The sequence below is a fragment of the Pleurodeles waltl genome, unplaced genomic scaffold (genome assembly GCF_031143425.1).
Source record: "Pleurodeles waltl isolate 20211129_DDA unplaced genomic scaffold, aPleWal1.hap1.20221129 scaffold_39, whole genome shotgun sequence".
Taxonomy (NCBI): domain Eukaryota; kingdom Metazoa; phylum Chordata; class Amphibia; order Caudata; family Salamandridae; genus Pleurodeles; species Pleurodeles waltl.
The window spans coordinates 6,713,740-6,738,779 of record NW_027150097.1 but is presented as its reverse complement, the minus strand read 5'-3'; the positions used below and the strand labels follow the sequence as shown (position 1 = coordinate 6,738,779).

The window sequence follows — 25,040 nt, the reverse complement described above, 5'->3', positions numbered from 1 at the left end:
CATTGTTTTTGATACGGTGCTTGGGAAAAAAAAGTCCAAAAATGTATCCACCTCGCAAAATACACTTGTCAGAAGTGGGATATGAATCCACACTTCCAAGGGAGACTGTGACCTGAACGCAGCGCCTTAGACCACTCGGCCATCATGACACTCTTCACACCTCGCTCAGGGCTCAATTTCGAGCATATAAACCAAAATGAGTGCCATGTACTGAGTCAATGTTGTTTAATGTCCTCTGTATTTTCAATTCCAGACCTTCCTGCTCAGGGAAACAGTGGGATCTGAAGCTGATGAAGGAGAGAGGATGGATCATCCTGACAGTGAATCCGGTGGTGACTGCTACTAATTCTCAATCATCGACTACATGGGGTGTGGACATGCAGAAGTTTGAGCCAGTGCACATGGCCGGTGGTGACTGCTACTAATTCTCAATCATCTACTACAAGGGGGTTGGACATGCAGAATTTGGAGCCAGTTCAAGATTCAGATCAGGAGGTGCCTGGCTCCATACCAATCAACTCAGTGCCTCTGAGACAAGGACTTGAACGGTACAGTTTGAGTCCTCGACCGCCATGCTCAACGCGGCTGCAAGGATTCGGGGTGGATTGACTGAATGTGGCATTTCTTGTTGTGTACTATTCTTGTATACTGGATTAGTATAGTATCTTTTTTTTGAGCAGCTATGTTTGTTTTGTATTGGTTAAGGAGAAATGTTGTGTTCGTCATGGGCACACCTATGATGCACACCAAGGGAGGTAGAGAGTGTTAGTCTCCCCCGAGTTTTGGAGTTGGATGGTAGGCGCGGTGACGTGGAACCGGAGAGAATAAAAGGTCAGGGAAGGTGTTCCTCGTGGCCAATGACTCTATATTATTCTCTGTGTATTTATTAAAACTTATCTGCGAAACAGGCACCGTGTGTGCACGATGCAACACACCCCTCCCATGCCCTGAATACAGAAGTTAAAAACTAGCTGTGATTGGGACGCAGGGGACCCTGGTGCCACTGAACCTTCTGCACTGTGAACCTGCTGAACTATTGACAGCTGCGCTCTTGATATGTAGGGTCGAAACCTTTATCTCTGCCCCTCTATCACGATTTGTTGAAGATGCTGTGATTTCCCGCTTTACCGATTTACTGCGATTTAGCCAACTTCAGGAAATTAGTGCAAGCAACGGACAATAGATCTTATCGATAATTTACAGAAACTGTTGACATTGTTTTTGATACGGGTGCTTGGAAAAAAAAAGTCCAAAAATGTATCCACCTCGCAAAAGACACTTGTCAGAAGTAGGATTCGAACCCACGCCACCAAAGGAGACTGCGATCTGAACGCTGTGCCTTAGACCACTCGGCCATCCTGACACTCTTGACATTGCACTGATGGCTCAATTTCCAGCTTATAAACCAAAATGAGTGCCATGTACTGAGTGAATGTTGTTTAATGTCCTCTGTATTTTCAATTCCAGACCTTCCTGCTCAGGAAAACAGTGGGATCTGAAGCTGATGAAGGAGAGAGGATGGATCATTCTGACAGTGAATCCGGTGGTGACTGCTTCTAATTCTCAATCATCGACTACTTGGGGTGTGGACATGCAGAAGTTTGAGCGAGTGCACATGGCCGGTGGTGACTGCTACTAATTCTCAATCATCTACTACAAGGGGTGTGGACATGCAGAATTTGGAGCCAGTTCAAGATTCAGATCAGGAGGTGCCTGGCTCCATACCAATCAACTCAGTGCCTCTGAGACAAGGACTTGAACGGTACAGTTTGAGTCCTCGACCGCCATGCTCAACGCGGCTGCAAGGATTCGGGGTGGATTGACTGAATGTGGTATTTCTTGTTGTGTACTATTCTTGTATACTGGATTAGTATAGTATCTTTTTTTTGAGCAGCTATGTTTGTTTTGTATTGTTTAAGGAGAAATGTTGTGTTCGTCATGGGCACGCCTATGATACACACCAAGGGAGGTAGGGAGTGTTAGTCTCCCCCGAGTTTTGGAGTTGGATGGTAGGCGCGGTGACGTGGAACCGGAGAGAATAAAAGGTCAGGGAAGGTGTTCCTCGTGGCCAATGACTCTATATTATTCTCTGTGTATTTATTAAAACTTATCTGCGAAACAGGCACCGTGTGTGCACGATGCAACACACCCCTCCCATGCCCTGAATACAGAAGTTAAAAACCAGCTGTGATTGGGACGCAGGGGACCCTGGTGCCACTGAACCTTCTGCACTGTGAACCTGCTGAACTATTGACAGCTGCGCTCTTGATATGTAGGGTCGAAACCTTTATCTCTGCCCCTCTATCACGATTTGTTGAAGATGCTGTGATTTCCCGCTTTACCGATTTACTGCGATTTAGCCAACTTCAGGAAATTAGTGCAAGCAACGGACAATAGATCTTATCGATAATTTACAGAAACTGTTGACATTGTTTTTGATACTGGTGCTTGGAAAAAAAAAGTCCAAAAATGTATCCACCTCGCAAAAGACACTTGTCAGAAGTGGGATTCGAACCCACGCCTCCAAAGGAGACTGCGACCTGAACGCAGCGCCTTAGACCACTTGCCATCCTGACACTCTTAACACTGCACTGATGGCTCAATTTCCAGCTTATAAACCAAAATGAGTGCCATGTACTGAGTGAATTTTGTTTAATGTCCTCTGTATTTTCAATTCCAGACCCTCCTGCTCAGGGAAACAGTGGGATCTGAAGCTGATGAAGGAGAGAGGATGGATCATCCTGACAGTGAATCCGGTGGTGACTGCTACTAATTCGCAATCATTGACTACTTGGGGTGTGGACATGCAGAAGTTTGAGCCAGTGCACATGGCCGGTGGTGACTGCTACTAATTCTCAATCATCTACTACAAGGGGTGTGGACATGCAGAATTTGGAGCCAGTTCAAGATTCAGATCAGGAGGTGCCTGGCTCCATACCAATCAACTCAGTGCCTCTGGGACAAGGACTTGAACGGTACAGTTTGAGTCCTCGACCGCCATGCTCAACGCGGCTGCAAGGATTCGGGGTGGATTGACTGAATGTGGCATTTCTTGATGTGTACTATTCTTGTATACTGTTTTAGTATAGTATCTTTTTTTTGAGCAGCTATGTTTGTTTTGTATTGGTTAAGGAGAAATGTTGTGTTCGTCATGGGCACGCCTATGATGCACACCAAGGGAGGTAGGGAGTGTTAGTCTCCCCCAACTTTTGGAGTTGGATGGTAGGCGCGATGACGTGGAACCGGAGAGAATAAAAGGTCAGGGAAGGTGTTCCTCGTGGCCAATGACTCTATATTATTCTCTGTGTATTTATTAAAACTTATCTGCGATAGAGGCACCGTGTGTGCACGATGCAACACACCCCTCCCATGCCCTGAATACAGAAGTTAAAAACCAGCTGTGATTGGGACGCAGGGGACCCTGGTGCCACTGAACCTTCTGCACTGTGAACCTGCTGAACTATTGACAGCTGCGCTCTTGATATGTAGGGTCGAAACCTTTATCTCTGCCCCTCTATCACGATTTGTTGAAGATGCTGTGATTTCCTGCTTTACCGATTTACTGCGATTTAGCCAACTTCACGCAATTAGTGCAAGCAACGGACAATAGATCTTATCGATAATTTACAGAAACTGTTGACATTGTTTTTGATAGGGGTGCTTGGAAAAAAAATGTCCAAAAATGTATCCACCTCGCAAAAGACACTTGTCAGAAGTTGGATTCGAACCCACGCCTCCAAGGGAGACTGCGACCTGAACGCAGCGCCTTAGACCACTCGGCCATCCTGACACTCTTAACACTGCACTGATGGCTCAATTTCCAGCTTATAAACCAAAATGAGTGCCATGTACTGAGTGAATTTTGTGTAATGTCCTCTGTATTTTCAATTCCAGACCCTCCTGCTCAGGGAAACAGTGGGATCTGAAGCTGATGAAGGAGAGAGGATGGATCATCCTGACAGTGAATCCGGTGGTGACTGCTACTAATTCGCAATCATCGACTACTTGGGGTGTGGACATGCAGAAGTTTGAGCCAGTGCACATGGCCGGTGGTGACTGCTACTAATTCTCAATCATCTACTACAAGGGGTGTGGACATGCAGAATTTGGAGCCAGTTCAAGATTCAGATCAGGAGGTGCCTGGCTCCATACCAATCAACTCAGTGCCTCTCAGACAAGGACTTGAACGGTACAGTTTGAGTCCTCGACCGCCATGCTCAACGTGGCTGCAAGGATTCGGGGTGGATTGACTGAATGTGGCATTTCTTGTTGTGTACTATTCTTGAATACTGGATTAGTATAGTATATTTTTTTTGAGCAGCTATGTTTGTTTTGTATTGGTTAAGGAGAAATGTTGTGTTCGTCATGGGCACGCCTATGATGCACACCAAGGGAGGTAGGGAGTGTTAGTCTCCCCCGAGTTTTGGATTTGGATGGTAGGCGCGGTGACGTGGAACCGGAGAGAATAAAAGGTCAGGGAAGGTGTTCCTCGTGGCCAATGACTCTATATTATTCTCTGTGTATTTATTAAAACTTATCTGCGAAACAGGCACCGTGTGTGCACGATGCAACACACCCCTCCCATGCCCTGAATACAGAAGTTAAAAACCAGCTGTGATTGGGACGCAGGGGACCATGGTGCCACTGAACCTTCTGCACTGTGAACCTGCTGAACTATTGACAGCTGCGCTCTTGATATGTAGGGTCGAAACCTTTATCTCTGCCCCTCTATCACGATTTGTTGAAGATGCTGTGATTTCCCGCTTTACCGATTTACTGCGATTTAGCCAACTTCAGGAAATTAGTGCAAGCAACGGACAATAGATCTTATCGATAATTTACAGAAACTGTTGACATTGTTTTTGATACGGGTGCTTGGAAAAAAAAAGTCCAAAAATGTATCCACCTCGCAAAAGACACTTGTCAGAAGTGGGATTTGAACCCACGCCTCCAAAGGAAATTGCGACCTGAACGCAGCGCCTTAGACCACTCGGCCATCCTGACACTCTTGACACTGCACTGATGGCTCAATTTCCAGCTTATAAACCAAAATGAGTGCCATGTACTGAGTGAATGTTGTTTAATGTCCTCTGTATTTTCAATTCCAGACCTTCCTGCTCAGGGAAACAGTGGGATCTGAAGCTGATGAAGGAGAGAGGATGGATCATCCTGACAGTGGATCCGGTGGTGACTGCTACTAATTCTCAATCATCTACTACATGGGGTGTGGACATGCTGAATTTTGAGCCAGTGCACATGGCCGGTGGTGACTGCTACTAATTCTCAATCATCTACTACAGGGGGTGTGGACATGCAAAATTTGGAGCCAGTTCAAGATTCAGATCAGGAGGTGCCTGGCTCCATACCAATCAACTCAGTGCCTCTGAGACAAGGACTTGAACGGTACAGTTTGAGTCCTCGACCGCCATGCTCAACGCGGCTGCAAGGATTCGGGGTGGATTGACTGAATGTGGCATTTCTTGTTGTGTACTATTCTTGTATACTGGTTTAGTATAGTATCTTTTTTTTTAGCAGCTATGTTTGTTTTGTATTGGTTAAGGAGAAATGTTGTGTTCGTCATGGGCACGCCTATGATGCACACCAAGGGAGGTAGGGAGTGTTAGTCTCCCCCGAGTTTTGGAGTTGGATGGTAGACGCGGTGACGTGGAACTGGAGAGAATAAAAGGTCAGGGAAGGTGTTCCTCGTGGCCAATGACTCTATATTATTCTCTGTGTATTTATTAAAACTTATTTGCGAAACAGGCACTGTGTGTGCACGATGCAACACACCCCTCCCATGCCCAGAATACAGAAGTTAAAAACCAGCTGTGATTGGGATGCAGGGGACCCTGGTGCCACTGAACCTTCTGCACTGTGAACTTGCTGAACTATTGACGGCTGTGCTTTTGATATGTAGGGTCGAAACCTTTATCTCTGCCCCTCTATCACGATTTGTTGAAGATGCTGTGATTTCCTGCTTTACCGATTTACTGCGATTTAGCCAACTTCAGGCAATTAGTGCAAGCAACGGACAATAGATCTTATCGATAATTTACAGAAACTGTTGACATTGTTTTTGATAAGGGTGCTTGGGAAAAAAAGGCCAAAAATGTATCCACCTCGTAAAGACACTTGTTAGAAGAGGGGTTTGAACCCACGTCTCCAAGGGAGACTGTGACCTGAATGCAGCACCTTAGACCACCCGGCCATCCTGACACTCTTGACACCAGACTGATGGCTCAATTTCCAGCTTATAAACCAAAATGAGTGCCATGTACTGAGTGAATGTTATTTAATGTCCTCTGTATTTTCAATTCCAGACCTTCCTGCTCAGGGAAACAGTGGGATCTGAAGCTGATGAAGGAGAGAGGATGGATCATCCTGACAGTGGACCCTGTGGTGACTGCTACTAATTCTCAATCATCTACTACATGGGGTGTGGACTTGCAGAATTTTGAGCCAGTGCATATGGCCGGTGGTGACTGCTACTAATTCTCAATCATCTACTACAGGGGGTGTGGACATGCAGAATTTGAAGCCAGTTCAAGATTCAGATCAGGAGGTGCCTGGCTCCATACCAATCAACTCAGTGCCTCTGAGACAAGGACTTGAACGGTACAGTTTGAGTCCTCGACCGCCATGCTCAACGCGGCTGCAAGGATTCGGGGTGGATTGACTGAATGTGGTATTTATTGTTGTGTACTATTCTTGTATACTGGATTAGTATAGTATCTTTTTTTGAGCAGCTATGTTTGTTTTGTATTGGTTAAGGAGAAATGTTGTGTTCGTCATGGGCACGCCCATGATGCACACCAAGGGAGGTAGGGAGTGTTAGTCTCCCCCGAGTTTTGGAGTTGGATGTTAGGTGCGGTGATGTGGAATCGGAGAGAATAAAAGGTAGGGGAAGGTGTTCCTCGTGGCCAAAGACTCCATATTATTCTTTGTGTATTTATTAAAACTTCTCTGCAAAACAGGCACTGTGTGTGCACGACGCAACACCCCACCCCTCCCATCCCCTGAATACAGAAGTTAAAAACCAGCTGTGATTGGGACGCAGGGGACCCTGGTGCCACTGAACCTTCTGCACTGTGAACCTGCTGAACTATTGACAGCTGCGCTTTTGATATGTAGGGTCGAAACCTTTATCTCGGCCCTTCTATCACGATTTGTTGAAGATGCTGTGATTTCCTGCTTTACCGATTTATTGCGATTTAGCCAAGTTCAGGCAATTAGTGCAAGCAACGGAAAATAGATCTTATCGATAATTTACAGAAACTGTTGACATTGTTTTTGATACGGTGCTTGGGAAAAAAAAGTCCAAAAATGTATCCACCTCGCAAAATACACTGGTCAGAAGTGGGATTCGAACCCACGCCTCCAAAGGAGACTGCGACCTGAACTCAGCGCCTTAGACCACTCGGCCATCCTGACACTCTTGACACTGCACTGATGGCTCAATTTCCATCTTATAAACCAAAATGAGTGCCATGTACTGAGTGAATGTTGTTTAATGTCCTCTGTATTTTCAATTCCAGACCTTCCTGCTCAGGGAAACAGTGGGATCTGAAGCTGATGAAGGAGAGAGGATGGATCATTCTGACAGTGAATCCGGTGGTGACTGCTACTAATTCTCAATCATCGACTACTTGGGTTGTGGACATGCAGAAGTTTGAGCCAGTGCACATGGCCGGTGGTGACTGCTACTAATTCCCAATCATCTACTACAAGGGGTGTGGACATGCAGAATTTGGAGCCAGTTCAAGATTCAGATCAGGAGGTGCCTGGCTCCATACCAATCAACTCAGTGCCTCTGAGACAAGGACTTGAATGGTACAGTTTGAGTCCTCGACCGCCATGCTCAACGCGGCTGCAAGGATTCGGGGTGGATTGACTGAATGTGGCATTTCTTGTTGTGTACTATTCTTGTATACTGGATTAGTATAGTATCTTTTTTTTGAGCAGCTATGTTTGTTTTGTATTGGTTAAGGAGAAATGTTGTGTTCGTCATGGGCACGCCTATGATGCACACCAAGGGAGGTAGGGAGTGTTAGTCTCCCCCGAGTTTTGGTGTTGGATGGCAGGCGCGGTGACGTGGAACCGGAGAGAATAAAAGGTCAGGGAAGGTGTTCCTCGTGGCCAATGACTCTATATTATTCTCTGTGTATTTATTAAAACTTATCTGCGAAACAGGCACCGTGTGTGCACGATGCAACACACCCCTTCCATGCCCTGAATACAGAAGTTAAAAACCAGCTGTGATTGGGACGCAGGGGACCCTGGTGCCACTGAACCTTCTGCACTGTGAACCTGCTGAACTATTGACAGCTGCGCTCTTGATATGTAGGGTCGAAACCTTTATCTCGGCCCCTCTATCAAGATTTGTTGAAGATGCTGTGATTTCCCGCTTTCCCGATTTACTGCGATTTAGCCAACTTCAGGAAATTAGTGCAAGCAACGGACAATAGATCTTATCGATAATTTACAGAAACTGTTGACATTGTTTTTGATACGGGTGCTTGGAAAAAAAAAGTCCACAAATGTATCCACCTCGCAAAAGACACTTGTCAGAAGTTGGATTCGAACCCACGCCTCCAAGGGAGACTGCGACCTGAACGCAGCGCCTTAGACCACTCGGCCATCCTGACACTCTTAACACTGCACTGATGGCTCAATTTCCAGCTTATAAACCAAAATGAGTGCCTTGTACTGAGTGAATTTTGTTTAATGTCCTCTGTATTTTCAATTCCAGACCTTCCTGCTCAGGGAAACAGTGGGATCTGAAGCTGATGAAGGAGAGAGGATGGATCATCCTGACAGTGAATCCGGTGGTGACTGCTTCTAATTCGCAATCATCGACTACTTGGGGTGTGGACATGCAGAAGTTTGAGCCAGTGCACATGGCCGGTGGTGACTGCTACTAATTCTCAATCATCTACTACAAGGGGTGTGGACATGCAGAATTTGGAGCCAGTTCAAGATTCAGATCAGGAGGTGCCTGGCTCCATACCAATCAACTCAGTGCCTCTCAGACAAGGACTTGAACGGTACAGTTTGAGTCCTCGACCGCCATGCTCAACGTGGCTGCAAGGATTCGGGGTGGATTGACTGAATGTGGCATTTCTTGTTGTGTACTATTCTTGTATACGGGATTAGTATAGTATCTTTTTTTTTAGCAGCTCTTTTTGTTTTGTATTGGTTAAGGAGAAATGTTGTGTTCGTCATGGGCACGCCTACGATGCACACCAAGGGAGGTAGGGAGTGTTAGTCTCCCCCAACTTTTGGAGTTGGATGGTAGGCGCGGTGACGTGGAACCGGAGAGAATAAAAGGTCAGGGAAGGTGTTCCTCGTGGCCAATGACTCTATATTATTCTCTGTGTATTTATTAAAACTTATCTGCGAAACAGGCACCGTGTGTGCACGATGCAACACACCCCTCCCATGCCCTGAATACAGAAGTTAAAAACCAGCTGTGATTGGGACGCAGGGGACCCTGGTGCCACTGAACCTTCTGCACTGTGAACCTGCTGAACTATTCACAGCTGCGCTCTTGATATGTAGGGCCCAAACCTTTATCTCTGCCCCTCTATCACGATTTGTTAAAGATGCTGTGATTTCCCGCTTTACCGATTTACTGCGATTTAGCCAACTTCAGGAAATTAGTGCAAGCAACGGACAATAGATCTTATCGATAATTTTCAGAAACTGTTGACATTGTTTTTGATACGGGTGCTTGGAAAAAAAAAGTCCAAAAATGTATCCACCTCGCAAAAGACACTTGTCAGAAGTGGGATTCAAACCCACGCCTCCAAAGGAGACTGCGACCTGAACGCAGCGCCTAGACCACTCGGCCATCCTGACACTCTTGACACTGCACTGATGGCTCAATTTCCAGCTTATAAACCAAAATGAGTGCCATGTACTGAGTGAATGTTATTTAATGTCCTCTGTATTTTCAATTCCAGACCTTCCTGCTCAGGGAAACAGTGGGATCTGAAGCTGATGAAGGAGAGAGGATGGATCATCCTGACAGTGGACCCTGTGGTGACTGCTACTAATTCTCAATCATCTACTATATGGGGTGTGGACTTGCAGAATTTTGAGCCAGTGCATATGGCCGGTGGTGACTGCTACTAATTCTCAATCATCTACTACAGGGGGTGTAGACATGCAGAATTTGAAGCCGAGTGAATGTTGTTTAATGTCCTCTGTATTTTCAATTCCAGACCTTCCTGCTCAGGGAAACAGTGGGATCTGAAGCTGATGAAGGAGAGAGGATGGATCATCCTGACAGTGGATCCGGTGGTGACTGCTACTAATTCTCAATCATCTACTACATGGGGTGTGGACATGCTGAATTTTGAGCCAGTGCACATGGCCGGTGGTGACTGCTACTAATTCTCAATCATCTACTACAGGGGGTGTGGACATGCAGAATTTGGAGCCAGTTCAAGATTCAGATATGGAGGTGCCTGGCTCCATACCAATCAACTCAGTGCCTCTGAGACAAGGACTTGAACGGTACAGTTTGAGTCCTCGACCGCCATGCTCAACGAGGCTGCAAGGATTCGGGGTGGATTGACTGAATGTGGTATTTATTGTTGTGTACTATTCTTGTATACTGGATTAGTATAGTATCTTTTTTTTGAGCAGCTATGTTTGTTTTGTATTGGTTAAGGAGAAATGTTGTGTTCGTCATGGGCACGCCCATGATGCACACCAAGGGAGGTAGGGAGTGTTAGTCTCCCCCGAGTTTTGGAGTTGGATGGTAGGTGCGGTGATGTGGAATCAGAGAGAATATAAGGTAGGGGAAGGTGTTCCTCGTGGCTAAAGACTCCATATTATTCTTTGTGCATTTATTAAAACTTATCTGCAAAACAGGCACTGTGTGTGCAAGACGCAACACCCCCACCCCTCCCATCCCCTGAATACAGAAGTTAAAAACCAGCTGTGATTGGGACGCAGGGGACCCTGGTGCCACTGAACCTTCTGCACTGTGAACCTGCTGAACTATTGACAGCTGCGCTCTTGATATGTAGGGTCGAAACCTTTATCTCTGCCCCTCTATCACGATTTGTTGAAGATGCTGTGATTTCCCGCTTTACCGATTTACTGCGATTTAGCCAACTTCAGAAAATTAGTGCAAGCAACGGACAATAGATCTTATCGATAATTTACAGAAACTGTTGACATTGTTTTTGATACGGGTGCTTGGAAAAAAAAAGTCCAAAAATGTATCCACCTCGCAAAAGACACTTGTCAGAAGTGGGATTTGAACCCACGCCTCCAAAGGAGACTGCGACCTGAACGCAGCGCCTTAGACCACTCGGCCATCCTGACACTCTTGACACTGCACTGATGGCTCAATTTCCAGCTTATAAACCAAAATGAGTGCCATGTACTGAGTGAATGTTGTTTAATGTCCTCTGTATTTTCAATTCCAGACCTTCCTGCTCAGGGAAACAGTGGGATCTGAAGCTGATGAAGGAGAGAGGATGGATCATCCTGACAGTGGATCTGGTGGTGACTGCTTCTAATTCTCAATCATCTACTACATGGGGTGTGGACATGCTGAATTTTGAGCCAGTGCACATGGCCGGTGGTGACTGCTACTAATTCTCAATCATCTACTACAGGGGGTGTGGACATGCAGAATTTGGAGCCAGTTCAAGATTCAGATCAGGAGGTGCCTGGCTCCATACCAATCAACTCAGTGCCTCTGAGACAAGGACTTGAACGGTACAGTTTGAGTCCTCGACCGCCATGCTCAACGCGGCTGCAAGGATTCGGGGTGGATTGACTGAATGTGGCATTTCTTGTTGTGTACTATTCTTGTATACTGGTTTAGTATAGTATCTTTTGTTTTAGCAGCTATGTTTGTTTTGTATTGGTTAAGGAGAAATGTTGTGTTCGTCATGGGCACGCCTATGATGCACACCAAGGGAGGTAGGGAGTGTTAGTCTCCCCCGAGTTTTGGAGTTGGATGGTAGACGCAGTGACGTGGAACTGGAGAGAATAAAAGGTCAGGGAAGGTGTTCCTCGTGGCCAATGACTCTATATTATTCTCTGTGTATTTATTAAAACTTATTTGCGAAACAGGCACTGTGTGTGCACGATGCAACACACCCCTCCCATGCCCAGAATACAGAAGTTAAAAACCAGCTGTGATTGGGATGCAGGAGACCCTGGTGCCACTAAACCTTCTGCACTATGAACTTGCTGAACTATTGACGGCTGTGCTTTTGATATGTAGGGTCGAAACCTTTATCTCTGCCCCTCTATCACGATTTGTTGAAGATGCTGTGATTTCCTGCTTTACCGATTTACTGCGATCTAGCCAACTTCAGGCAATTAGTGCAAGCAACGGACAATAGATCTTATCGATAATTTACAGAAACTGTTGACATTGTTTTTGATAAGGGTGCTTGGGAAAAAAAGGCCAAAAATGTATCCACCTCGTAAAGACACTTGTTAGAAGAGGGGTTTGAACCCACGTCTCCAAGGGAGACTGTGACCTGAATGCAGCACCTTAGACCACCCGGCCATCCTGACACTCTTGACACCAGACTGATGGCTCAATTTTCAGCTTATAAACCAAAATGAGTGCCATGTACTGAGTGAATGTTATTTAATGTCCTCTGTATTTTCAATTCCAGACCTTCCTGCTCAGGGAAACAGTGGGATCTGAAGCTGATGAAGGAGAGAGGATGGATCATCCTGACAGTGGACCCTGTGGTGACTGCTACTAATTCTCAATCATCTACTACATGGGGTGTGGACTTGCAGAATTTTGAGCCAGTGCATATGGCCGGTGGTGACTGCTACTAATTCTCAATCATCTACTACAGGCGGTGTGGACATGCAGAATTTGAAGCCAGTTCAAGATTCAGATCAGGAGGTGCCTGGCTCCATACCAATCAACTCAGTGCCTCTGAGACAAGGCCTTGAACGGTACAGTTTGAGTCCTCGACCGCCATGCTCAACGCGGCTGCAAGGATTCGGGGTGGATTGACTGAATGTGGTATTTATTGTTGTGTACTATTCTTGTATACTGGATTAGTATAGTATCTTTTTTTGAGCAGCTATGTTTGTTTTGTATTGGTTAAGGAGAAATGTTGTGTTCGTCATGGGCACGCCCATGATGCACACCAAGGGAGGTAGGGAGTGTTAGTCTCCCCCGAGTTTTGGAGTTGGATGTTAGGTGCGGTGATGTGGAATCGGAGAGAATAAAAGGTAGGGGAAGGTGTTCCTCGTGGCCAAAGACTCCATATTATTCTTTGTGTATTTATTAAAACTTCTCTGCAAAACAGGCACTGTGTGTGCACGACGCAACACCCCCACCCCTCCCATCCCCTGAATACAGAAGTTAAAAACCAGCTGTGATTGGGACGCAGGGGACCCTGGTGCCACTGAACCTTCTGCACTATGAACCTGCTGAACTATTGACAGCTGCGCTTTTGATATGTAGGGTTGAAACCTTTATCTCGGCCCCTCTATCACGATTTGTTGAAGATGCTGTGATTTCCTGCTTTACCGATTTATTGCGATTTAGCCAAGTTCAGGCAATTAGTGCAAGCAACGGAAAATAGATCTTATCGATAATTTACAGAAACTGTTGACATTGTTTTTGATATGGTGCTTGGGAAAAAAAAGTCCAAAAATGTATCCACCTCGCAAAATACACTTGTCAGAAGTGGGATTTGAACCCACAACTCCAAGGGAGGCTGCAACCTGAACGCAGCGCCTTAGACCACTCAGCCATCCTGACACTCTTCACATCACCCTCATGGCTCAATTTCGAGCGTATAAACCAAAATGAGTGCCATGAACTGAGTGAATGTTGTTTAATGTCCTCTGTATTTTCAATTCCAGACCTTCCTGCTCAGGGAAACAGGGGGATCTGAAGCTGATGAAGGAGAGAGGATGGATCATCCTGACAGTGAATCCGGTGGTGACTGCTACTAATTCTCAATCATCGACTACATGGGGTGTGGACATGCAGAAGTTTGAGCCAGTGCATCTGGCCGGTGGTGACTGCTACTAATTCTCAATCATCTACTACAAGGGGTGTGGACATGCAGAATTTAGAGCCAGTTCAAGATTCAGATCAGGAGGTGCCTGGCTCCATACCAATCAACTCAGTGCCTCTGAGACAAGGACTTGAACGGTACAGTTTGAGTCCTCGACCGCCATGCTCAACGCGGCTGCAAGGATTCGGGGTGGATTGACTGAATGTGGCATTTCTTGTTGTGTACTATTCTTGTATACTGGTTTAGTATAGTATCTTTTTTTTTAGCAGCTATGTTTGTTTTGTATTGGTTAAGGAGAAATGTTGTGTTCGTCATGGGCACGCCTATGATGCACACCAAGGGAGGTAGGGAGTGTTAGTCTCCCCCGAGTTTTGGAGTTGGATGGTAGACGCGGTGACGTGGAACTGGAGAGAATAAAAGGTCAGGGAAGGTGTTCCTCGTGGCCAATGACTCTATATTATTCTCTGTGTATTTATTAAAACTTATTTGCGAAACAGGCACTGTGTGTGCACGATGCAACACACCCCTCCCATGCCCAGAATACAGAAGTTAAAAACCAGCTGTGATTGGGATGCAGGGGACCCTGGTGCCACTAAACCTTCTGCACTGTGAAATTGCTGAACTATTGACGGCTGTGCTTTTGATATGTAGGGTCGAAACCTTTATCTCTGCCCCTCTATCACGATTTGTTGAAGATGCTGTGATTTCCTGCTTTACCGATTTACTGCGATCTAGCCAACTTCAGGCAATTAGTGCAAGCAACGGACAATAGATCTTATCGATAATTTACAGAAACTGTTGACATTGTTTTTGATAAGGGTGCTTGGGAAAAAAAGGCCAAAAATGTATCCACCTCGTAAAGACACTTGTAAGAAGAGGGGTTTGAACCCACGTCTCCAAGGGAGACTGTGACCTGAATGCAGCACCTTAGACCACCCGGCCATCCTGACACTCTTGACACCAGACTGATGGCTCAATTTCCAGCTTATAAACCAAAATGAGTGCCATGTACTGAGTGAATGTTATTTAATGTCCTCTGTATTTTCAATTCCAGACCTTCCTGCTCAGGGAAACAGTGGGATCTGAAGCTGATGAAGGAGAGAGGATGGATCATCCTGACAGTGGACCCTGTGGTGACTGCTACTAATTCTCAATCATCTACTACATGGGGTGTGGACTTGCAGAATTTTGAGCCAGTGCATATGGCCGGTGGTGACTGCTACTAATTCTCAATCATCTACTACAGGCGGTGTGGACATGCAGAATTTGAAGCCAGTTCAAGATTCAGATCAGGAGGTGCCTGGCTCCATACCAATCAACTCAGTGCCTCTGAGACAAGGACTTGAACGGTACAGTTTGAGTCCTCGACCGCCATGCTCAACGCGGCTGCAAGGATTCGGGGTGGATTGACTGAATGTGGTATTTATTGTTGTGTACTATTCTTGTATACTGGATTAGTATAGTATCTTTTTTTGAGCAGCTATGTTTGTTTTGTATTAGTTAAGGAGAAATGTTGTGTTCGTCATGGGCACGCCCATGATGCACACCAAGGGAGGTAGGGAGTGTTAGTCTCCCCCGAGTTTTGGAGTTGGATGTTAGGTGCGGTGATGTGGAATCGGAGAGAATAAAAGGTAGGGGAAGGTGTTCCTCGTGGCCAAAGACTCCATATTATTCTTTGTGTATTTATTAAAACTTCTCTGCAAAACAGGCACTGTGTGTGCACGACGCAACACCCCCACCCCTCCCATCCCCTGAATACAGAAGTTAAAAACCAGCTGTGATTGGGACGCAGGGGACCCTGGTGCCACTGAACCTTCTGCACTGTGAACCTGCTGAACTATTGACAGCTGCGCTTTTGATATGTAGGGTTGAAACCTTTATCTCGGCCCCTCTATCACGATTTGTTGAAGATGCTGTGATTTCCTGCTTTACCGATTTATTGCGATTTAGCCAAGTTCAGGCAATTAGTGCAAGCAACGGAAAATAGATCTTATCGATAATTTACAGAAACTGTTGACATTGTTTTTGATATGGTGCTTGGGAAAAAAAAGTCCAAAAATGGATCCACCTCGCAAAATACACTTGTCCGAAGTGGGATTTGAACCCACAACTCCAAGGGAGGCTGCAACCTGAACGCAGCGCCTTAGACCACTCAGCCATCCTGACACTCTTCACATCTGCCTCATGGCTCAATTTCGAGCGTATAAACCAAAATGAGTGCCATGAACTGAGTGAATGTTGTTTAATGTCCTCTGTATTTTCAATTCCAGACCTTCCTGCTCAGGGAAACAGGGGGATCTGAAGCTGATGAAGGAGAGAGGATGGATCATCCTGACAGTGAATCCGGTGGTGACTGCTACTAATTCTCAATCATCGACTACATGGGGTGTGGACATGCAGAAGTTTGAGCCAGTGCACCTGGCCGGTGGTGACTGCTACTAATTCTCAATCATCTACTACAAGGGGTGTGGACATGCAGAATTTAGAGCCAGTTCAAGATTCAGATCAGGAGGTGCCTGGCTCCATACCAATCAACTCAGTGCCTCTGAGACAAGGACTTGAACGGTACAGTTTGAGTCCTCGACCGCCATGCTCAACGCGGCTGCAAGGATTCGGGGTGGATTGACTGAATGTGGCATTTCTTGTTGTGTACTATTCTTGAATACTGGATTAGTATAGTATATTTTTTTTGAGCAGCTATGTTTGTTTTGTATTGGTTAAGGAGAAATGTTGTGTTCGTCATGGGCACGCCTATGATGCACACCAAGGGAGGTAGGGAGTGTTAGTCTCCCCCGAGTTTTGGAGTTGGATGGTAGAGCGGTGACGTGGAACCGGAGAGAATAAACGGTCAGGGAAGGTGTTCCTCGTGGCCAATGACTCTATATTATTCTCTGTGTATTTATTAAAACTTATCTGCGAAACAGGCACCGTGTGTGCACGATGCAACACACCCCTCCCATGCCCTGAATACAGAAGTTAAAAACCAGCTGTGATTGGGACGCAGGGGACCATGGTGCCACTGAACCTTCTGCACTGTGAACCTGCTGAACTATTGACAGCTGCGCTCTTGATATGTAGGGTCGAAACCTTTATCTCTGCCCCTCTATCACGATTTGTTGAAGATGCTGTGATTTCCAGCTTTACCGATTTACTGCGATTTAGCCAACTTCAGGAAATTAGTGCAAGCAACGGACAATAGATCTTATCGATAATTTACAGAAACTGTTGACATTGTTTTTGATACGGGTGCTTGGAAAAAAAAAGTCAAAAAATGTATCCACCTCGCAAAAGACACTTGTCAGAAGTGGGATTCGAACCCACGCCTCCAAATGAGACTGCAACCTGAACGCAGTGCCTTAGACCACTCGGCCATCCTGACACTCGTGACACTGCACTGATGGCTCAATTTCCAGCTTATAAACCAAAATGAGTGCCATGTACTGAGTGAATGTTGTTTAATGTCCTCTGTATTTTCAATTCCAGACCTTCCTGCTCAGGGAAACAGTGGGATCTGAAGCTGATGAAGGAGAGAGGATGGATCATCCTGACAGTGGATCCGGTGGTGACTGCTACTAATTCTCAATCATCTACTACATGGGGTGTGGACATGCTGAATTTTGAGCCAGTGCACATGGCCGGTGGTGACTGCTACTAATTCTCAATCATCTACTACAGGGGGTGTGGACATGCAGAATTTGGAGCCAGTTCAAGATTCAGATCAGGAGGTGCCGGGCTCCATACCAATCAACTCAGTGCCACTGAGACAAGGACTTGAACGGTACAGATTGAGTCCTCGACTGCCATGCTCAACGCGGCTGCAAGGATTCAGGGTGGATTGACTGAATGTGGCATTTCTTGTTGTGTACTATTCTTGTATACTGGTTTAGTATAGTATCTTTTTTTTGAGCAGCTATGTTTGTTTTGTATTGGTTAAGGAGAAATGTTGTGTTCGTCATGGGCACGCCTATGATGCACACCAAGGGAGGTAGGGAGTGTTAGTCTCCCCCAAGTTTTGGAGTTGGATGGTAGGCGCGGTGACGTGGAACCGGAGAGAATAAAAGGTCATGGAAGGTGTTCCTCGTGGCCAATGACTCTATATTATTCTCTGTGTATTTATTAAAACTTATTTGCGAAACAGGCACTGTGTGTGCACGATGCAACACACCCCTCCCGTGCCCTGAATACAGAAGTTAAAAACCAGCTGTGATTGGGACGCAGGGGACCCTGGTGCCACTGAACCTTCTGCACTGTGAACCTGCTGAACTATTGACAGCTGTGCTTTTGATATGTAGGGTCGAAACTTTTATCTCGTCCCCTCTATCACGATTTGTTGAAGATGCTGTGATTTCCTGCTTTACCGATTTACTGCGATTTAGCCAACTTCAGGCAATTAGTGCAAGCAACGGACAATAGATCTTATCGATAATTTACAGAAACTGTTGACATTGTTTTTGATAAGGGTGCTTGGAAAAAAAAAGTCCAAAAATGTATCCAGCTCGCAAAAGACACTTGTCAGAAGAGGGGTTTGAACCCACATCTCCAAGGGAGACTGTGACCTGAATGGAGCACCTTGGACCACCCGGCCATCCTGACACTCTTGACACCAGACTGATGGCTCAATTTCCAGCTTATAAACCAAAATGAGTGCCATGTACTGAGTGAATGTTATTTAATGTCCTCTGTATTTTCAATTCCAGACCTTCCTGCTCAGGGAAACAGTGGGATCTGAAGCTGATGAAGGAGAGAGGATGGATCATCCTGACAGTGGACCCTGTGGTGACTGCTACTAATTCTCAATCATCTACTACATGGGGTGTGGACTTGCAGAATTTTGAGCCAGTGCATATGGCCGGTGGTGACTGCTACTAATTCTCAATCATCTACTACAGGGGGTGTGGACATGCAGAATTTGGAGCCAGTTCAAGATTCAGATCAGGAGGTGCCTGGCTCCATACCAATCAACTCAGTGCCTCTGAGACAAGGACTTGAACGGTACAGTTTGAGACCTCGACCGCCATGCTCAATGCGGCTGCAAGGATTCGGGGTGGATTGACTGAATGTGGTATTTATTGTTGTGTACTATTCTTGTATACTGGATTAGTATAGTATCTTTTTTTTGAGCAGCTATGTTTGTTTTGTATTGGTTAAGGAGAAATGTTGTGTTCGTCATGGGCACGCCCATGATGCACACCAAGGGAGGTAGGGAGTGTTAGTCTCCCCCGAGTTTTGGAGTTGGATGGTAGGTGCGGTGATGTGGAATCGGAGAGAATAAAAGGTAGGGGAAGGTGTTCCTCGTGGCTAAAGACTCCATATTATTCTTTGTGTATTTATTAAAACTTCTCTGCAAAACAGGCACTGTGTGTGCACGACGCAACACCCCCACCCCTCCCATCCCCTGAATACAGAAGTTAAAAACCAGCTGTGATTGGGACGCAGGGGACCCTGGTGCCACTGAACCTTCTGCACTGTGAACCTGCTGAACTATTGACAGCTGTGCTTTTGATATGTAGGGTCGAAACCTTTATCTCGGCCCCTCTATCACGATTTGTTGAAGATGCTGTGATTTCCTGCTTTACCGATTTACTGCGATTTAGCCAACTTCAGGCAATTAGTGCAAGCAACGGAAAATAGATCTTATCGATAATTTACAGAAACTGTTGACATTGTTTTTGATACGGTGCTTGGGAAAAAAAAGTCCAAAAATGTATCCACCTCGCAAAATACACTTGTCAGAAGTGGGATTTGAACCCACACCTCCAAAGGAGGCTGCGACCTGAACGCAGCACCTTAGACCACTCGGCCATCCTGACACTCTTCACACCTCCCTCATGGCTCAATTTCGAGCGTATAAACCAAAATGAGTGCCATGTACTGAGTGAATGTTGTTTAATGTCCTCTGTATTTTCAATTCCAGACCTTCCTGCTCAGGGAAACAGTGGGATCTGAAGCTGATGAAGGAGAGAGGATGGATCATCCTGACAGTGAATCCGGTGGTGACTGCTACTAATTCTCAATCATCGACTACATGGGGTGTGGACATGCTGAATTTTGAGCCAGTGCACATGGCCGGTGGTGACTGCTACTAATTCTCAATCATCTACTACAAGGGGTGTGGACATGAAGAATTTGGAGCCAGTTCAAGATTCAGATCAAGAGGTGCCTGGCTCCATACCAATCAACTCAGTGCCTCTGAGACAAGGACTTCAACGGTACAGTTTGAGTCCTCGACCGCCATTCTCAACGCGGCTGCAAGGATTCGGGGTGGATTGACTGAATGTGGCATTTCTTGTTGTGTACTATTCTTGTATACTGGATTAGTATAGTATCTTTTTTTTGAGCAGCTATGTTTGTTTTGTATTGGTTAAGGAGAAATGTTGTGTTCGTCATGGGCACGCCTATGATGCACACCAAGGGAGGTAGGGAGTGTTAGTCTCCCCTGAGTTTTGGAGTTGGATGGTAGGCGCGGTGACGTGGAACCGGAGAGAATAAAAGGTCAGGGAAGGTGTTCCTCGTGGCCAATGACTCTATATTATTCTCTGTGTATTTATTAAAACTTATCTGCGAAACAGGCACCGTGTGGGCACGATGCAACACACCCCTCCCATGCCCTGAATACAGAAGTTAAAAACCAACTGTGATTGGGACGCAGGGGACCCTGGTGCCACTGAACCTTCTGCACTGTGAACCTGCTGAACTATTGACAGCTGCGCTCTTGATATGTAGGGTCGAAACCTTTATCTCTGCCCCTCTATCACGATTTGTTGAAGATGCTGTGATTTCCCGCTTTACCGATTTACTGCGATTTAGCCAACTTCAGGAAATTAGTGCAAGCAACGGACAATAGATCTTATCGATAATTTACAGAAACTGTTGACATTGTTTTTGATACGGGTGCTTGGAAAAAAAAAAGGCCAAAAATGTATCCACCTCGCAAAAGACACTTGTCCAAAGTGGGATTTGAACCCACGCCTCCAAAGGAGACTGCAACCTGAACGCAGCGCCTTAGACCACTCGGCCATCCTGACACTCTTGACACTGCACTGATGGCTCAATTTCCAGCTTATAAACCAAAATGAGTGCCATGTACTGAGTGAATGTTGTTTAATGTCCTCTGTATTTTCAATTCCAGACCTTCCTGCTCAGGGAAACAGTGGGATCTGAAGCTGATGAAGGAGAGAGGATGGATCATCCTGACAGTGAATCCGGTGGTGACTGCTACTAATTCGCAGTCATCGACTACTTGGGGTGTGGACATGCAGAAGTTTGAGCCAGTGCACATGGCCGGTGGTGACTGCTACTAATTCTCAATCATCTACTACAAGGGGTGTGGACATGCAGAATTTGGAGCCAGTTCAAGATTCAGATCAGGAGGTGCCTGGCTCCATACCAATCAACTCAGTGCCTCTGAGACAAGGACTTGAACGGTACAGTTTGAGTCCTCGACCGCCATGCTCAACGCGGCTGCAAGGATTCGGGGTGGATTGACTGAATGTGGCATTTCTTGTTGTGTACTATTCTTGTATACTGGATTAGTATAGTATCTTTTTTTTGAGCAGCTATGTTTGTTTTGTATTGGTTAAGGAGAAATGTTGTGTTCGTCATGGGCATGCCTATGATGCACACCAAGGGAGGTAGGGAGTGTTAGTCTCCCCCGAGTTTTGGAGTTGGATGGTAGAGCGGTGACGTGGAACCGGAGAGAATAAACGGTCAGGGAAGGTGTTTCTCGTGGCCAATGACTCTATATTATTCTCTGTGTATTTATTAAAACTTATCTGCGAAACAGGCACCGTGTGTGCACGATGCAACACACCCCTCCCATGCCCTGAATACAGAAGTTAAAAACCAGCTGTGATTGGGACGCAGGGGACCCTGGTGCCACTGAACCTTCTGCACTGTGATCCTGCTGAACTATTGACAGCTGCGCTCTTGATATGTAGGGTCGAAACCTTTATCTCTGCCCCTCTATCACGATTTGTTGAAGATGCTGTGATTTCCCGCTGTACCGATTTACTGCGATTTAGCCAACTTCAGGAAATTAGTGCAAGCAACGGACAATAGATCTTATCGATAATTTACAGGAACTGTTGACATTGTTTTTGATACGGGTGCTTGGAAAGAAAAAGTCCAAAAATGTATCCACCTCGCAAAAGACACTTGTCAGAAGTGGGATTCGAACCCACACCTCGAAAGGAGACTGCGACCTGAACGCATCGCCTTAGACCACTTGGCCATCCTGACACTCTTGACACTGCACTGATGGCTCAATTTCCAGCTTATAAACCAAAATGAGTGCCATGTACTGAGTGAATGTTGTTTAATGTCCTCTGTATTTTCAATTCCAGACCTTCCTGCTCAAGGAAACAGTGGGATCTGAAGCTGATGAAGGAGAGAGGATGGATAATCCTGACAGTGGATCCGGTGGTGACTGCTACTAATTCTCAATCATCTACTACAGGGGGTGTGGACATGCAGAATTTGGAGCCAGTTCAAGATTCAGATAAGGAGGTGCCTGGCTCCATACCAATCAACTCAGTGCCTCTGAGACAAGGACTTGAACGGTACAGTTTGAGTCCTCGACCGCCATGCTCAACGCGGCTGCAAGGATTCGGGGTGGATTGACTGAATGTGGCATTTCTTGTTGTGTACTATTCTTGTATACTGGATTAGTACAGTATCTTTTTTTTGAGCAGCTATGTTTGTTTTGTATTGGTTAAGGAGAAATGTTGTGTTCGTCATGGGCACGCCTATGATGCACACCAAGGGAGGTAGGGAGTGTTAGTCTCCCCCGAGTTTTGGAGTTGGATAGTAGGCGCGGTGACGTGGAACCGGAGAGAATAAAAGGCCAGGGAAGGTGTTCCTCGTGGCCAATGACTCTATATTATTCTCTGTGTATTTATTAAAACTTATCTGCGAAATAGGCACCATGTGTGCACGATGCAACACACCCCTCCCATGCCCTGAATACAGAAGTTAAAAACCAGCTGTGATTGGGACGCAGGGGACCCTGGTGCCACTGAACCTTCTGCACTGTGAACCTGCTGAACTATTGACAGCTGCGCTCTTGATATGTAGGGTCAAAACCTTTATCTCTGCTCCTCTATCACGATTTGTTGAAGATGCTGTGATTTCCCGCTTTACCGATTTACTGCGATTTAGCCAACTTCAGGAAATTAGTGCAAGCAACGGACAATAGATCTTATCGATAATTTACAGAAACTGTTGACATTGTTTTTGATACGGGTGCTTGGAAAAAAAAAGTCAAAATATGTATCCACCTCGCAAAAGACACTTGTCAGAAGTGGGATTCGAACCCACGCCTCCAAATGAGACTGCGACCTGAACGCAGTGCCTTAGACCACTCGGCCATCCTGACAATCGTGACACTGCACTGATGGCTCAATTTCCAGCTTATAAACCAAAATGAGTGCCATGTACTGAGTGAATGTTGTTTAATGTCCTCTGTATTTTCAATTCCAGACCTTCCTGCTCAGGGAAACAGTGGGATCTGAAGCTGATGAAGGAGAGAGGATGGATCATCCTGACAGTGGATCCGGTGGTGACTGCTACTAATTCTCAATCATCTACTACATGGGGTGTGGACATGCTGAATTTTGAGCCAGTGCACATGGCCGGTGGTGACTGCTACTAATTCTCAATCATCTACTACAGGGGGTTTGGACATGCAGAATTTGGAGCCAGTTCAAGATTCAGATCAGGAGGTGCCTGGCTCCATACCAATCAACTCAGTGCCTCTGAGACAAGGACTTGAACGGTACAGTTTGAGTCCTCGACTGCCATGCTCAACGCGGCTGCAAGGATTCAGGGTGGATTGACTGAATGTGGCATTTCTTGTTGTGTACTATTCTTGTATACTGGATTAGTATAGTATCTTTTTTTTGAGCAGCTATGTTTGTTTTGTATTGGTTAAGGAGAAATGTTGTGTTCGTCATGGGCACGCCTATGATGCACACCAAGGGAGGTAGGGAGTGTTAGTCTCCCCTGAGTTTTGGAGTTGGATGGTAGGTGCGGTGACGTGGAACCGGAGAGAATAAAAGGTCAGGGAAGGTGTTCCTCGTGGCCAATGACTCTATATTATTCTCTGTGTATTTATTAAAACTTATCTGAGAAACAGGCACCGTGTGGGCACGATGCAACACACCCCTCCCATGCCCTGAATACAGAAGTTAAAAACCAACTGTGATTGGGACGCAGGGAACCCTGGTGCCACTGAACCTTCTGCACTGTGAACCTGCTGAACTATTGACAGCTGCGCTCTTGATATGTAGGGTCGAAACCTTTATCTCTGCCCCTCTATCACGATTTGTTGAAGATGCTGTGATTTCCCGCTTTACCGATTTACTGCAATTTAGCCAACTTCAGGAAATTAGTGCAAGCAACGGACAATAGATCTTATCGATAATTTACAGAAACTGTTGACATTGTTTTTGATACGGGTGCTTGGAAAAAAAAAAGGCCAAAAATGTATCCACCTCGCAAAAGACACTTGTCCAAAGTGGGATTTGAACCCACGCCTCCAAAGGAGACTGCAACCTGAACGCAGCGCCTTAGACCACTCGGCCATCCTGACACTCTTGACACTGCACTGATGGCTCAATTTCCAGCTTATAAACCAAAATGAGTGCCATGTACTGAGTGAATGTTGTTTAATGTCCTCTGTATTTTCAATTCCAGACCTTCCTGCTCAGGGAAACAGTGGGATCTGAAGCTGATGAAGGAGAGAGGATGGATCATCCTGACAGTGAATCCGGTGGTGACTGCTACTAATTCGCAGTAATCGACTACTTGGGGTGTGGACATGCTGAAGTTTGAGCCAGTGCACATGGCCGGTGGTGACTGCTACTAATTCTCAATCATCTACTACAAGGGGTGTGGACATGCAGAATTTGGAGCCAGTTCAAGATTCAGATCAGGAGGTGCCTGGCTCCATACCAATCAAATCAGTGCCTCTGAGACAAGGACTTGAACGGTACAGTTTGAGTCCTCGACCGCCAT

At 45.9% G+C, this 25,040-nt stretch overlaps 4 non-coding genes across 4 annotated transcripts; all 4 read right to left on the bottom strand.

Moving 5' to 3' along the window:
• Positions 1–9,776: 9,776 nt before the first annotated feature.
• On the bottom strand, positions 9,777–9,858 carry TRNAL-CAG (transfer RNA leucine (anticodon CAG)). The gene has a single exon. It is a non-coding gene; the product is annotated as a tRNA-Leu (tRNA).
• A 1,396-nt stretch (positions 9,859–11,254) lies between these two features.
• TRNAL-CAG (transfer RNA leucine (anticodon CAG)) lies at positions 11,255–11,337 on the bottom strand. The gene has a single exon. It is a non-coding gene; the product is annotated as a tRNA-Leu (tRNA).
• Positions 11,338–19,754: 8,417 nt separating this feature from the next.
• On the bottom strand, positions 19,755–19,837 carry TRNAL-CAG (transfer RNA leucine (anticodon CAG)). The gene has a single exon. It is a non-coding gene; the product is annotated as a tRNA-Leu (tRNA).
• Positions 19,838–23,317: 3,480 nt separating this feature from the next.
• On the bottom strand, positions 23,318–23,400 carry TRNAL-CAG (transfer RNA leucine (anticodon CAG)). The gene has a single exon. It is a non-coding gene; the product is annotated as a tRNA-Leu (tRNA).
• Positions 23,401–25,040: the final 1,640 nt, after the last annotated feature.